Source organism: Macrotis lagotis, chromosome 5 (genome assembly GCF_037893015.1).
Source record: "Macrotis lagotis isolate mMagLag1 chromosome 5, bilby.v1.9.chrom.fasta, whole genome shotgun sequence".
In the NCBI taxonomy this organism is placed as follows: Eukaryota; Metazoa; Chordata; class Mammalia; order Peramelemorphia; family Peramelidae; genus Macrotis; species Macrotis lagotis.
This window is the reverse complement of record NC_133662.1, coordinates 113,725,643-113,741,074: the sequence shown is the minus strand read 5'-3', so window position 1 is coordinate 113,741,074 and position 15,432 is coordinate 113,725,643. Positions and strand designations below refer to the sequence as shown.

Sequence of the window (15,432 nt, the reverse complement as noted above, 5' to 3'; positions counted from 1 at the left end):
ATAGCTCTGTGATGCTAGGAAAATCATTTAAAATTCTTTTGAGCTTCAGTTTCTTTATCCGTAAAGTGGAGTTTATAAGCATAAACCCAAGCTCCCAGGATTATTGTAATGGTCAAATGAGAGGATGTATGTAAAGTACTCTGAATATTAAAGTACTTCAAAAATGCAAGTTATTGTCATCATCTAAACTTGCACTCGATGCTGAGAATACAAATGCAATCACTGAATTTATCTCTATCTCAATGATCTTATATTTGATTAGGGATGATAGCATATGGAATAAATGCCCAATAAATACATAGCAAGTGGACACAAGGAAATTTGGGAAGGATCTGGAGAGGTTTCATGGAAGAATTGTTTCTTAAATCATGTATTAAGAAAGAGAGGAATTCTGTTAGGAAAATTCTGGATTTGTGTGGGGAATGACCCACACAAAGGTATTGAGATAAAGAACAAGGTTTCTTGGATTGGATTATTGATTGGGGAAGGTGAGTAATGAAAAATGAGTCTAGAAAGATAGATTGGGAACAAGTTGTAGAAGTCTTTAAAGGCAAACTGTGGAGTTAATAGGGAGTTCATATTTTATCTCAGAAGCAATAGGGAGCCATTGAGTTCCTTAATAGAGAAGTAACAGGGACAAATCTGCACTTAAGGAAAATTACCTTGGCAGCATATTTCATCTGAAGTCAGTGTACTTTGCACATAATAGGTGCTCAGGAAAGTTTTATTAATTGGATTGAATCTATGATGACATAAATAGAGCTCTATGCAGTGGAAACTTCCTATATTTTCCCTTGTAGTCAGTTTCTCACAACAGTGATGAGTGGAAAATTTGATCACATTGCATTGTTTCTCTAGCAGTGGTGATGGTTTTTCACTTATCCATTCACTTTCCCTCCTGGCTTCCTTTGTGACTAAGAATCCAAATTATGAGACAGCAAATTGAGATTAGACTATTTTACCTTATGTCCACGATTTAGAGTTTTCTAGTAGTATTAAAAAAAAAGTCAGTCAGGCCTGTAATGCTTTGTTAGAAGTGTTACAGTGGACATATTTTATTTTTGGGTATCCCCATTTAGTTGCTGGTGTAACTTCCAAGTTGGAAATTCTGTTATTCCTAAATCCCTTCTCACCTCCAACTCTCTTCTAGGTTTATTTCATTCTCTACTTCTTATAGGAAATGTTTTCTTATGTCTCAGTTGTTAGTTCTTTCCCTCACCTCCTGAAATAGTTTGTATTTATTTAAATGTGTTTTGTATTTAACTAGTTTTGTATTTATCTGCTTACATACAAAACTATTTAAATATCATACCAGCACAAGAGAATTGTAGTTCACTGAGGAGTTATTTTATTTTTACCTTATATCTCCAGCACAATGCACTTACCAAATCCATATAGAATTGAATCAAGTGTCTATCAAATACCCATTTTCTATAGATGACCTTGTGGGGAATATCACAGAAATAGAAAACATGGTCCCTGCCTTTAAGTACCTTATATTTTCAATAGGGTGCTAAGATTATTATCTCTTTGTATTCTGTGGACAACACAAACATGTGTAAAAATTAATAAGACTATAAGTGAACTAAGATCTTGGAGAAAGACTTATTTCTAGTTTTTATCTTGTGTCTTTGTTTTCTGCTTTTTTCCTTTTTAAGTCAACTACTAGAGACCTGCAAAAAAAAAATGCAGGTAAACCACTGTCAACTCAGTTTCTAGCTTTATTCCTTCAGTGTACAAATTTTTCGGGTCCATAAATTTTCATTTCTTCCTCGACCATGACTACTGCCTAATATCATTAATCAATTAGCATATGGATCTGAATTATCAGTAAAAAGATATTCCTAAGACATAAGTTGTATAAGGTGGCTGGGAACAGAGATTGTTATAGATTCTTTGGATAAAGCAATATGATTATTGCTGCTTAATGATGCTTTTCTCACTCTCTATATGGTATTGTTTTTCAGGACCAGACCTACAGCTGTGGTAGAAGAAATGTGGTGTATATAAAATTTGTGATAGCTGGAAGAATTCTGGTAAGTGTTGCCGCATTTATTTCTAATAGCTTTTGTTAGATGATGGGGTCCCATAAAAGATGGCTGCTTCCTTGTTCTTTGCCTCTTTAAAATCTTTATTAAGCTGAGAGAAGGCAAAATTTTATGATGATGAAATGTATCTCAGCTTTTGTGTTTCCTGTTAGTGACTTCAATTTTTTTAACTGTTGCTGTTTCTAAGGAATATGGTGTTTTCTAAGTATAATGAGGCTAGCCTTCTGGGCCAAAGGCAAAGAAGGATATTGCTGACAGCTTAATTTACTTAGTTTCTTATATTTTCTCTGCTATCATTGTAACATCAAGGTAATAAGCCTCTTTGCAGAGAGAATAAGAATGAGAGAGAGACAAAGAGAGATTAGAAGAGAAGAATACAGAACAGAGAAATTTTGAGATTTTGTGTGTCTGAATATTTTTCCAAATTTCAACTGCTTGGACAGAAGAAGAAGAAGGCTAATTGCACTGGAGTGTGGAGAATCAGAGGAAACTAGAAAGGCTGGTAGCTTTTAACAAGCCAGTATTAAAAGATCATTGGGACAAAGTGCCTTGCATTTTGACAAAAAAAAAAAAAACTGAACATTTCTTGAGGGCCTACTGACAGGAATGGAATATAAATATAAGACAGTTCCTGTCCCCAAAGACCTCTAGCTTTAATACCAAGTTCCCTAGGTTTAAATCTTTTTTACCTGGGAAAGTTCCTTATCCTCCCTGGGCACTCTTAGCCTCAGTTTCTTCATCTGTAAAATGAGGAGATTGGGACTCTAGCCTTCTAAAGAAGTCTCTTCTGGGGGTGGCTAGGTGGCGCAGTGGATAAAGCACCAGCCCTGGAATCAGGAGTACCCGGGTACAAATCCAGTCTCAGACACTTAACAATTACCTAGCTGTGTGGCCTTGGGCAAGCCACTTTAACCCCATTTGCCTTGCAAAAACATAAAAAAAAAAAGATAAGAAGTCTCTTCTGGCTCTAAATTTATCATCCTAAAACTAGAAAGACAAAGCCTACCTCAAAAAAAATCAGTGGAAAAAAACTTTTTTTTCCCTCCTCCTCATTTATAAAATGAGGAGTTAGACAAGATGACCTTTGGAGGGAGATCCCTTCTGGTTCTAAATTTATGGTCCTTTGACTTGTATATGACATTATGGAAGATGATGCTAACAGGTTGAAGCTCCAAACAGAAGACTGGACAAACTCTAGAAAACCAGCCCACATAGGACACATATCTTGTGGGAGGATAGTAAAAAAAAGGGGGGGGGTAATTTAATCATTAGGGTCCCAGTGCAATTAAGATTGCAATATCATAGATTTAGAACTGGAAGGGACTTTATAAGTCATCAAACCCCTCCTCCTACCCATTTTACACAAAAGGAAACTGAAGTACAGAGGGCATCTAGATAGTAAATGTCTGAGGTGGGATTTGAATCCCAGGTCTACCCAGCGCCTAAGTGGAGCACCCCCTCCATTTGTCCATAGATGATAATAATGTTCGTTCCTGGCTATCCTAGCCAATGGGTTGCACATTACTTATCTTATTTACCAATAACCTGATCTGGTTCTTGTAATTGGTGTCAGAGTAAGTCTATATAACTCATTGCTTCTTCCTTCCAATTTATTGGTACCACTGAGTGAAATTACCTTGGTTTGGGGTTTTGTTTAAATTTGGTAATTGACAGAATTTCATTTAGAAACTGTGTTTTAAAGGGAGGAGAGGAGGAAGTAGATTGAATTCTCATCTTCATTACTACCTTACAGAGACTTCCTGTGAGTAGGAAGAAAAAAAAAGAAAAGGAGAGAAATGCAGGAAATGAGTAAGATAGCTTTAAATGATCATGGTATTATTTTTTTGGAGGTGATACTTTCATTTCCAACCTTTTTCACTTCTGTGGTACCTTCTTTGAAAGTTAGATAATTTGCTGAAATTTCTTAGGCATACACCACTGGAGAGTTTTAAAGCCACTAAGTAGCAGGGAAGAACGTTGATCTCTGTGTAGGGAAGTGAAGGAGATATACTATAATGTGTTAATAGTTTAGACTGTACTTAAAGTTAACACCTTTATTTCAAAGCCTGGTACTCTCATTACTTTAGTTTTATATGTTTCCCAATATATTCTTCCTTTTTCCCTCTCAGTCATTCCTTATGATAAAGAATTAAAAAAAAACTTGGCAAAGCTAACCAATATATCAAAAAATATTACATTATATTCAGTGTTCAACATCCATAGTCCCCCATCTCAGCCAAGAAGCCAGGGGAGGTATTTTCTGTTTTGTCTTCTATGGAGTCTTCCATGGAGCTTCTATGCATTCAGTTTAATTTGTCATTTCATAGAATCTTAGAAAAGGAAGAGACCTCAGGAGCTATCGATTTCAACCTTCACACTATGTAGAAATCTCTTCCACATCATCCCTGAGAGATGGTTATTTTTCCATCTGGTTGAATATTTCTAGAGGGGTCCCTACTCTGTAAGGTAACCCTATGCCAGACACTATTAGACAATTCTATAAAAACTTCTTTAACTCTGAAGGCTTTTATGAACTTGTCTAGTACAGTGGTTCTCAGTGTGGTCTGTGGGCCCCAGGGCTTTCCAAAATAATACTAAGATAATATTTTTCTTTTTATCCTCATTCTTTCATGAATATAGAATGGAATTTCCCAAAGGCTTCCATGGCCTATGAACTAAAGATTTATCTGTAAACATGAAGACTGAATTTATATATCATATGAATAATTGCTCTTTTGCATTACAAATGGATAAGTCGGCAAAAATACCCAGATTGATATTTTCATTGTGTTTTATTTACCTATTATCGGTACCAAGTAATTATATTTTTTTATGTCTATACCTGGCAACAAAACCAAATGGTGCTGAGATATTCAAAATGGTGAATAATTTTTGAACTTCCTTGTTCAACTGGACCAACTCCATTGACTTTTGTATTGATGGTGAAGAGGCAATGATGGAGGAAAATACTGGCACTTTAACAGGAATCAAGGTGGTAGCACCAAACTGTAGGAGTTGTTACTGTCTTCTGCACTGTCACAAACATTAATATTTTGGGGGATAAAATGAGAAGTATACATTAAGCCTTTCTACCAAGGTTGTCTCAAGGAAAATCACTTTCACAATTGTGTCACAACCTGAACTAGCCACTTTTATCATGGAGCACCATTTTTACTTGAAGAAACAACAGATAAATTATAGTTATTTAGACTTGAGTATTTAGCAGCCATTCTTTTAATTTTTTTGCAAAGCAATGGGGTTAAGTTACTTGCCCAATATCACCCAGCTAAGTAAGTATCAAGTGTCTGAGACCAGATTTGAACTCAGGTCCTCTTGACTCCAGGGCCATTCTTCTTAAAATGAAGTGAATCTATCACTTCAAAGTAAAGAACTCAGATTTGTTGCCAATGAAAAACTTTGAGATTTCATGCAAAAATTAGAGTTGGAAAGCCTCTATCCACCACTGTGAACTTGACAGCTTCCCATGGTTTTTCTTCTAAGATCAATGGTGATAATTAATGAATGTGATTTTTTAAAATAACATTTGAAAGATCTGCATTTGTCAGTGAACCAGTATTTTCCAAATGACCAATGCATTTATTATCATCAAATAATGTATACACAAAAGTTCCATCTAATGGATTTTAACATGAATACAAACGTTAATTGATATGGTTCAACTAACCTTTAAGAAACTGGTGAATTTTGGTATAATATCAAAGAAGAAGATCTACAGTTATCCTTTTGTCTAACTTCATATCTTTATGATGCTGAATTTTCTTAATATGCTTCAAACAGCATATCACAGCAGATTCAATATATAGAATTAGAAATTAGTTTCAGTTTCAGATATGTAAAGTTTAAGGGACTATTCTTCCTTATATCAAGCCATAATCTAATTCTGCATCAGGGTGTTTAATCTGAAGTACTATCAACAAAATTTTTCATCATCTTTTTCCAACAATTTTTTAGAAGGTGAAAGGAATATTAAAGATCTTCTGGTCAAATTCCTCAGTTTATAAATGAGGAAATCAGAAGCAAGAGAAATTAAATCATTTGTACAGGGTTATACTTAGTGGGAGAACCTAGAATAGAACCCAGGTAACCAGATACTTAGTTTAGAGAAGTATCTTCAGATATCTCAGCTCCCCAGACTTCTCTTCTGGATTAAACCTCCCCAGCTCTTTCAGCTATTCCTCTTAAGCCCTTTTTTGTCAGCCTCTGAACTACCCTGATCTCTTTTTTCTTGGAAATTTTCTATTGTTGGTATTCTTTTAAAATGTAGTGTCCTTAAGTCACCTCTAGAAATCCAGTGTTTGCCTTTCTGGTGCAGAATACTATGAGTTTCTTATTTTCCATGAGCAGACTACCTAGCAAATAGAGAACTGGCCTCAAGAGCCAGAAGGACCAGGGTTTGAGCTTATTGTGTAAGCCTCTGGCAAGCCATGGAACTTCTCATTGTTCCAATTTTGATCTGCATTACTAAAGGTAGTTTTCCTCATTGGGAAGCTAGGAATTTCCTACTTCAATGAAATCAGGGTCACAGAAATTACAATCCGTAATCTAGCTACTATATTGTTCAGTGATTTTAATAACTACTCATACTATTCTCAACTTTCTTCCCTTGTTTTTCCTCCTTGACTTCTTTCTCCTTTTTATCTTCCTTTCTATTGTTCTTTCTCTTTTCTCTTCCTCTGCTCTTCCCTCTCTCCTTTTTTATCCTCTTATTTTCCTGTCTTTCTTAGCTTCTTTCTTTGTCCTCCTTTCTACTTCTCTTTCTCTTTTCTATTTTTTCTCCTCCCTTTCTCCTCTTTCTCTTCCTTTCTCCTTACCTTTCTTCTTCTGTTTCTCATTTTTGCTCTCCTTCCTCCTTTCTACTGCTTTTCTCTTCTTTTCTCTTCTTTTCTCTTCCTCTTTCTTCTCTTGTCTTTCTCCTTTTCTTCTTCCTTTTCATCCTTTTCCTTGTCCTTTTTCTCTTTTTTCTTTCTTCTTTTTTACTGCTTTCTACTTTCTACCCTTCTCCTGTCTTCTTTTCTCTTTCCCCTTTTTCTTCTCTTACTTTTCCCTCCTTTCTCCTCCTTCTCTAATTATATTAGGAAAGAATTTTTAAGAACATCTCCATTAGGGAGGGAGGAAGGAAATTTTGTAACTTAAAAATATACATGGGGGGGTAGCTTGGTGGTGCAGTGGCTAGGGCACTGGCCCTGGAGTCATGAGTACCTGAGTTCAAATCTGGCCTCAGACACTTAATAATTAATTACCTAGCTGTGTGGCCTTGGCCAAACCACTTAACCCATTGCCTTGCAAAAACCTAAAAATAAATATCCATAGGCTTATGGATGATTGTTGAAAAACTTTCATAACATGTATTTGAAAAAAATAAAATATCAATAAAAAATAAAATTAAAAAAGAACATCTCTGTTAAAGATGTGGAAACATCAGCTATCAGTTCACAGAACCATCAGTAATCACTTTTATACCACTCTTCAGCAAGTCCTTTCTGTATCATCACCACAAATTTTTAAAGATTATGATTTCATAGAAAATCCTCAACATTACATGGTTTTGATGAAGTATAGGTCTATTTTAAGGGTATATAATGTTGATAATATGTTTTAGAATTTCAACAAAAATTATTTTAATGATACATGTTAAATATAACAACATATAATTATGTTAATATTCAACTAGAAAAATACATATATTAAATTAATCGATATTAATATATCAGTTTGTTTTTTAGAGACCCTCTCTGAATGAAAATCAGGAGTAGCATAGGATATATAGCAGAAAGGATATGTTAGTGATTATCTAATTTGACCCCCTTCATTTTTCCAGATGAGGATGTTGAGACCTATAGAGGTAAAGTGACTTGCCCAGGTTCACATATCTAGTAATTGTCCATGGCAGAATTTGAACTCAATTAGTGGAACTCCAAATCCAGACCTAAACCAACTAAAGCTATGGACTGACTAAATATATGACTGTCAACCAAGACCAAAAAGTGATGACTCACAGAGCCCACATGTTCCCATTATTAACCCAAGTGGTTTTAGACTCATATTTTACAAATTCAACTGCTGGCTTCTCTAAATATGTTTGTCACTAGATAACTTCCTAAACTAAATGGTATTTCAGTTAGGACTAGCCCTTACATGCATGAAGCACGGTGTTTCTGGTGTTATGAATATGTGCATAGGGAGGAGAGAGAGATCATTACAGATGAAATATGGGCTAGGTATTTTGGTACTTGGCAATGTTTATTTTCATCACTTGGTGAGGAATATTGCAATCTGACTTAAAGAGAAACAGCAGTCAGATCTTTGTCATCTAACATGGAAGTGTTTGCTGAAGCCAAACTTTTGAAAAAAAGGACATGTTAGTTATGACATAGGGCAATCCACCACCAAAAACAATTTACTTAATTATGGGCTTTATTTTGGGAAGGTAACTATTCCTTTTGTGAAGAATATTTTGGGATTTGCAAACCCAACCCTTGGCCAGTATTATCTCTAGTAAAGGATGTGGTATCTATATATCTGTGGACATATTTCTTCAACTCTTCTACCCTTCATTTTCCTTTTTCTGGTAATTACTCTTTTTTCCTCTGGCATGAATGTCATAGAAATACATTCAGGAAATCAGAAGGAGAGAAAAGAGTAAGGGGAAAGGTTTCATTTCAAATGACCAGGCCAAGAGATAGTTAGACCTTAGGTTAAATCTGTCTACTGAACTTGAGAAGAATGCCTAAGAAAATATCCACACTGAATAAGATCAAGGTCTTCTGGCAAACATATGGTTTACTATGATTTTTTTTATTAATAATATTTTATTTTTCCCCACTTACATATAGTGAAAATCTTAGCATTCATTTTTGCAAGATTTTGAGTTTCAAATTTTTCTTACTCTCTCTTCCCTCCCCACTTCTAAACATATTAGGCAGTTTGACATAATTTATAGTATGCAGTGTTTAAAGAAAATTGACATCAAATTCTTCCTATTCCACTCTCCTCTACTAGTATTATCATCAAAGATCATTCTCAAGACCTTAAAGTTTGGGTTCAAGTTACACACATTTCTATTTTTCTCTTAGATTCCCTTGCTTCTCAAAACTGATTGCTCTCTTTTTCAGGTTCTTCCTGAGACTAGGCATTTATATCACTGAAAAAGGAAAAAAACTAGTCATTCAAGAGAATCCCAGTGGTTAGAATGCTGAGCTTAGGGTCAGAAAAACTGTATTCAAATCCTGTCTCAGACCTTTAAAAAATGGCCATAGCCATGTTACTTAAGTCACTCTCAGCTTCAGTTTCTTCATCTGTAAAATGAGAAAGTTAGACTCAGTGACCCTTTGAGGTCCTTTCCAGTTCTAAATTTATGATCCTAGGCTTAGACAATGTCTGTGTCTAGGATTGGGAATTCATTTTATGAGGAGGAGAGGTGTAGATAAAATACAGAGCCTGGAGTCAGGAATGTCTAGGTTTATTTAAGGGTGAGCTCTCTAAGAAAAAAAAAATATTCATTACATCTTTGAGCATAATCTGCTGTGCTGACATTTTCTCTATCACTTTCTTTAGATTAAGCAGTTAACACAACAGTAAGTCAAGTCCTGGTTTTGTAACCTTTGTCCCTTTCCTAGGTATAAAGGTCTGCATTGAAAATTAAACAGTTTAACTGTATCCAATCAATGTCTATCAATTGATTGTCCTCAGCAGACTGACACTAGGTGGGTAACCATAGGCAAGTTTGACTTTGCTAAGTCTAACAGTTCCTCTATGGTCTCTTCAATATGAAATCTATGGTTTTATGCTACCTGTATAAGATATTTTTTTGTTTATTTGTTTATGGAGGCAATTAGGGATTAAGTGACTTTTCTAGGATCACACAGCTAGTAAGTGTCTGAGGTTGCATTTGAACTCAGATCCTTCTGACCCTCTGGGGATAACATTCACCACCTCTTGATATATTAATTTAAAAGGAGAAGAAACATTGAAGCTCAGAATGGATAGGGGCAAAGTTAGACATGACTTGGACTAGAATTCCTTTCTTAATTCAATCCCCTTTTCAGTACCTTTTTCCTAGATCTTACTGTCTTTTTAAAAACAACAGTGTGTTTTGCCCAGAGAATGGTAGGGAAGGTTCAAATATAGGCATCACTCACTGTTCCTTTTGGATTGTGAATTTTGATCCCCAGAGGCATCTGATCTCAGTGTCACTTTTTTATATCAATATCACATGGAGATAAGGTATATTTTCCATTTTCAGATTTTTCTGGATCTTAACCCAGACCTTTTGATGCTGCACTAGGGGCATCTTCTTTTGTTGAAGATAAAAACCTATGCATTGGCCATCTGAAGTAACAGTCTAAAACTAAGTAATTGCCTATTCTTGCCTGGGGCAAAATTTTCATCTATAACAACTTTCACAGGCACAAATTATGTACATATTAAGGGAGAGTAACCTTTTGGAATGGAGCCTAATGCATTCATTGCCATGTGGGTGAGGAACTAAATTTTCTGGGAGAGCCAGTGTACTTTTTTTCTTCTGAGAATGCATATATATACACACACACACACACACACACACACACACACATATATATATATATAGTAGTGGCTGATATTTATGTAACTTTTGTTATAAGATACTTTGAATACATTATCTCTTTAGAACTTCGAAACAACCCTATTAGATATGCCCTAGAGGCATTATTTCCCCTGTTTTCCCGAAGTAGAAGCCTGGACCCTAAGGAATGAAGGAACTAAGTTATGGTCACCTAGCTAATACTTATTTTTGGTAGAATTTGAACTCTGTTCTTCTTGATTCCCAAGTCTAATCTTAACCACTGTACAAGACTGCCATCATTAAACAGAAACAACTATAAATGTATGTGAAAAACCAAAGACTTAGATCACTTTTCCACATCTTCTGTGAAATATCCATCAACATATTTTTCTGAGTAAATCTTTTATTGAGGGGGGGGGTGGAGAAGATGAATTTAAAGATTGTTTACTTATGTCACCTAGACTGGAGTACAGAAGATTACTTATAGGTCAACACCCACTCTAATTGCTATAAGAATTTTGATCAGTGTATTTTCTGATTTAATCAAGTTTGCCCTTCATTAGGCAGCTTAGTGTCCACTAAGGTTCCAGGGGTTCACCAGAACTCCTTAGATAAGACATTTGCTAGCTTCAGCAATCCCAATGACTAAAATTGTAGGCATGCATGATCCTGCCCTTCTATTGAATGAATCTTAAACATGTCAAACACATTGTTGCATGTTCAGTAATTGATGAGAATGTCCAACTTGGACAGATTTAAATTAAAATAGAATATGGAATTGTGATAAATGTTTGCAACCATGTTTTAATATCTTAAAATGAGGAATAAACATTTAAGTTCTAACATATTTTACCATTATTTTAACTTGCTACCATTCATAAAGATCTTGTCAGTAACAAAGTAAAAAACATAAAGTGACTATTAAAAGTTTGGGCAGCAAATTAGAGAATGGACAAAAAATAGTCAACACAGCTAAGAATTTGTTAAAGCCGCTATAACTTAGATTATTGAGAAATTTGCAGGTGTTCTTTTTACTTGATTGAATCTAAGAAATTTGCCAATTCAAGGACAGCTTGGTTGCATAAATTTACTGTTGCCTCATTTGCCCCTTGATAATTGAGCCTGCCTTTAATAATTATAACTAGTTACATAAATTTCTCATTTTTAAGTGATTTTAAATTTTCTTCTTAGTCTTCCAGTTTTGAAATGTTAGTGATATCTCCTTAACAAATTAGCCATATGTCCATGTTCTATCAGTGTGTTCACTTTTATATAAATTTCTGTGAATCCACTCATTCATTCAGCAAATCCCTACTGAAAAGGAGGCTGTGTTCTTCACTACTAGTGTATTCCATTTTTTAAGGAGGCTTGATCCATTAATCCAAATGTACAAAATAGATAAATTTGGCCAGAGGGGGAGATTATTTGCATTGCCAAAAGATTCCTTATTTTACAAAAACATTCACTACAAGGTTTCTTTCAGATAGGATGGGTGTTAACATATGAAAGAGAGAGCACCAAATTATTCAATTTCCATTTTCCTTCTGTTTTCTCTGTGAATGGAAAATGATCTGACTGGAAAGAGTAAGGCAAAATTTGAAACCCCAAATTAGCGAAGTTAGACGAGAGAGCATTTGACTGCTCTTAAAAAAAAAGAAAAAAGAGAAAGAAACCCTACACCCCCAACCTTTCAAATGTCTTTTCTGACTATTATAAGAAGTTTTTTGAGAAATTGTGAAGAAAATTATATTCATGAAAGCTGGAAATGAGCAAAATTATTCTAATTTTCTTTTTTAAAATCAATCAGTAAGCATTTATTAAACAATTGCTAAAAGTTTGCAGAATGCAATTTGTTTTAATGTTAATTTTAAATTCTAACATTAACATCTAGCTTAAAAACTGGCTTGGCTGATGCATCTTAAGAGAGATTTAATCTCCATTCCTTTCCTTTCCTTTCATTTATCCTTGTTTGGGATAGAAGCTAACAAAGACAATCAAACTTCTAGATTGGTTGGTCCAGTTTTCAAAACAGAAAAAAAGGTAAATTCTTCAAAATAATACTAATCCTTGTCTCTTTCTTCAGTTCTAGTCCCTTATCATCTACTGCTTATTTCACCTTTTCCATTAGATTTCCTATAAACCTCTAAAACCCATCATGTCTAGAACAGAAACTTCATTTTCTTCCCTCCACCCCACCCATTCTATACTTCCTCATTTCTGTCAAAGACAACACCATCCTTCCAAACCCAACTAAACTTTCTGCACATATCCAGTCAGTTGACATCTCTTGTCCTTTCCATTCTGTCTCTACTTTTGGCATCCTTCTTCTTTCTTTCTGTTCACAAAATAACCAACCTAATTGAAACCCTCATCACATCTTCCATGTATTGTTGTCAGTGACCTCTTAATTGGTCTCTCTGCTTTAGGTCTCTCCCCTCTCTCCAATTCCCCATCCACATGGCATTCCAAGTACATGTGGGATCAATAAGAATTTTGTTTTTGAAAATGGAATTAGCTTGCCCATGAGAGTTAAGTTCATTGGAAAAGCAAAGATTGGATGCCCACCTGCATGGAATGTTGTGTAGATGGATTATAATAAATTGCTTTAAAGGCTGTTTCTATCCCCTAAGATGCTAAAAATTTTATGATTGTAAGGTACAGTAAGTTTTGGACAAATTGCTTTAAAAACTAATGCACTTATAAAGTATGGTACTTCTCTATTTGTGGAAGCAGCAGAAGTAGCCAGAATGTTTTTTGTAAACTTTTTGTAAACTTATGAGTGCTTTGCTTTATCTTTATCATGGAATACAGGTATCCTTTTAAAAGATAATCCTGGGGCAGCTAGGTGGCACAGTGCATAGAGCACCAGCCCTGGAGTGAGGTGTGTCTAAGTTCAAATTTGGCCTCAGATAATAATTACCTAGTTGTGTGGCCTTGGGCAAGCCACTTAACCCCATTCCCAACAAAAACCTAAGGGAAAAAAAAGATAATCCTATCTTTTCAAAGACTGGCTCAGTTTACTACAGAAAATTTTGTTTTCATAGACTAAAATTAAAATGGGAAAGTATTTTTCAGGTAGATTATAATTTTTATACATCTGAGTATTGTATTTTTCTGTTAAAAAATTGAATTCCTTTAAACAACAATAATAATAGCTAACATTTATATAACATTTTAATGTTTGCAGATCGCTTTACAAATATGACATAGGAGCCTTTCAACAACCCCCAGGAAGTTGACGCTATTGTTTCCCCATTTATAGTTAAGGAAATTGAGGCAGACAATTTAAATATCTGTGACTAGCTTTGAACTCAGATTTTCCTGACTCCAGGTCCAGTACTCTACCCACTAATTTACCTTGTGCCTATTTAGTTCTGAGCTTGCAAAACCAATGGGCCTCCTCATATTTAAGTCATTCCTTTCAGTGATATTGCTTCTAAAAATTAATTTATACTTACTAATGTGTTTTGAGAATATCTGATTTCTAAGGCCCCTCTAGATTATCAACAGTAGGGAATTAGAATAGAAATATCAAGAACTTTTCCAATAAGGAAAGGAAAACTGGCATTCACTCTAGAATTTTTAAAGAGATTGTGAGATTGTGACAGTATGTGAGGGATTCTGTAGGATAGAAATTCTCCATGGGAAGTTAGCTTAAGGGAGGGGTGGGCTACGTTCCAAAGATGAAAAGAAGACCTGTAAAGAATAGTGTCAGAGGACTATAAAGTTTAGCTGAACTGAGACTAGTAAGGAGAGGAATGATTTTATTAACTTTGGACAGGTAACAAGAAAGAGCAAACTAGGGTTAAGACCATTGCTCCTCATGGATGGGACATAACAGAAAGAAGGCAAAATTGTTTAATTTCTTAGTTTACTCTGTTTGCCTGCTAGGAAGTTGATCCCTGGGATAAGTAAGGAAATCATAAGGGAATACTTTTTAATCCTTGAAAAATTCAAGTCACCTGGATTATATGAAGTATATTACTCAAAAAACATATGTCTGTTATTATTGAGTCCTGGTTGTCTGGTTAACATGAAAATGCCTTAACTATCTGCACCCTAATAAAATTAGTTACCCCATGTATGTAATTGGTTTTGTCTAATCTTCAATTTAAAGAGTTAGTTTCAGAGCTAGTTTCATTTCTATCATCTTTCCTTATTTTGCATAAATTTTTAACCTGTATAAAGGTGATCACCCCCCCTCATCCTTCAGATATCTTTGCTGCATTGTTAGTATTTCCCAGTGTTTTCAGTCTGCATTAATAAGGCTATTTCATTTAAATGGCCTCCAAATGAACTGGTTTTTCCAATTTTTTTAGATCTAGTGGCATCCTCTCCCAAGACTTTTCCCATGAATGTACTCTTCACCATGATTCCACAGCACTGCCTAATGGCAGAGAATTTAAAAATCAGCATCAATGCTACGACACATTCTGCCTTTGTCAGGATTCATGGACATTTAATTCTCCTGTCAAAAATTTTTGATGACTGTGTGGTCAGCCTACTTATGTATATACCCTCACTAAGAGGACACACATTTTAAAATACATCCTAATTTAATTTCTATTTCAATGTGATTTCTTGTTCCATGGGAATTGTTGTAATAGCCTCAAATGCTATACTATTGTGTTAGACAATCACCAAAACAAGCAAATAAAAAAATAGCCAGCCAGCAAGAATGGGCTAGAAATGCTGAGTTGTTGTTTTTAAATAATTATTGCTTCACTGGGTGGGGGAGAAGAGGTATATTTAGGAGTGAAGGTGCTATAAAAACAAGAGAATTTTTTTAAGAGACAGGAAATAGTAAAAAATATAATTCAA

At 34.9% G+C, this 15,432-nt stretch overlaps 1 long non-coding RNA gene across 1 annotated transcript in view; it reads left to right on the top strand.

The window, feature by feature from the left end:
* Positions 1-9,547, top strand: part of LOC141487821 (uncharacterized) — a 97,101-nt gene extending 87,554 nt beyond the window's left edge. The window contains exon 2 of the long non-coding RNA XR_012468523.1: positions 1,968-9,547. This is a non-coding gene — a long non-coding RNA (uncharacterized LOC141487821). The remainder of the gene's footprint in view (positions 1-1,967) is intronic.
* Positions 9,548-15,432: the final 5,885 nt, after the last annotated feature.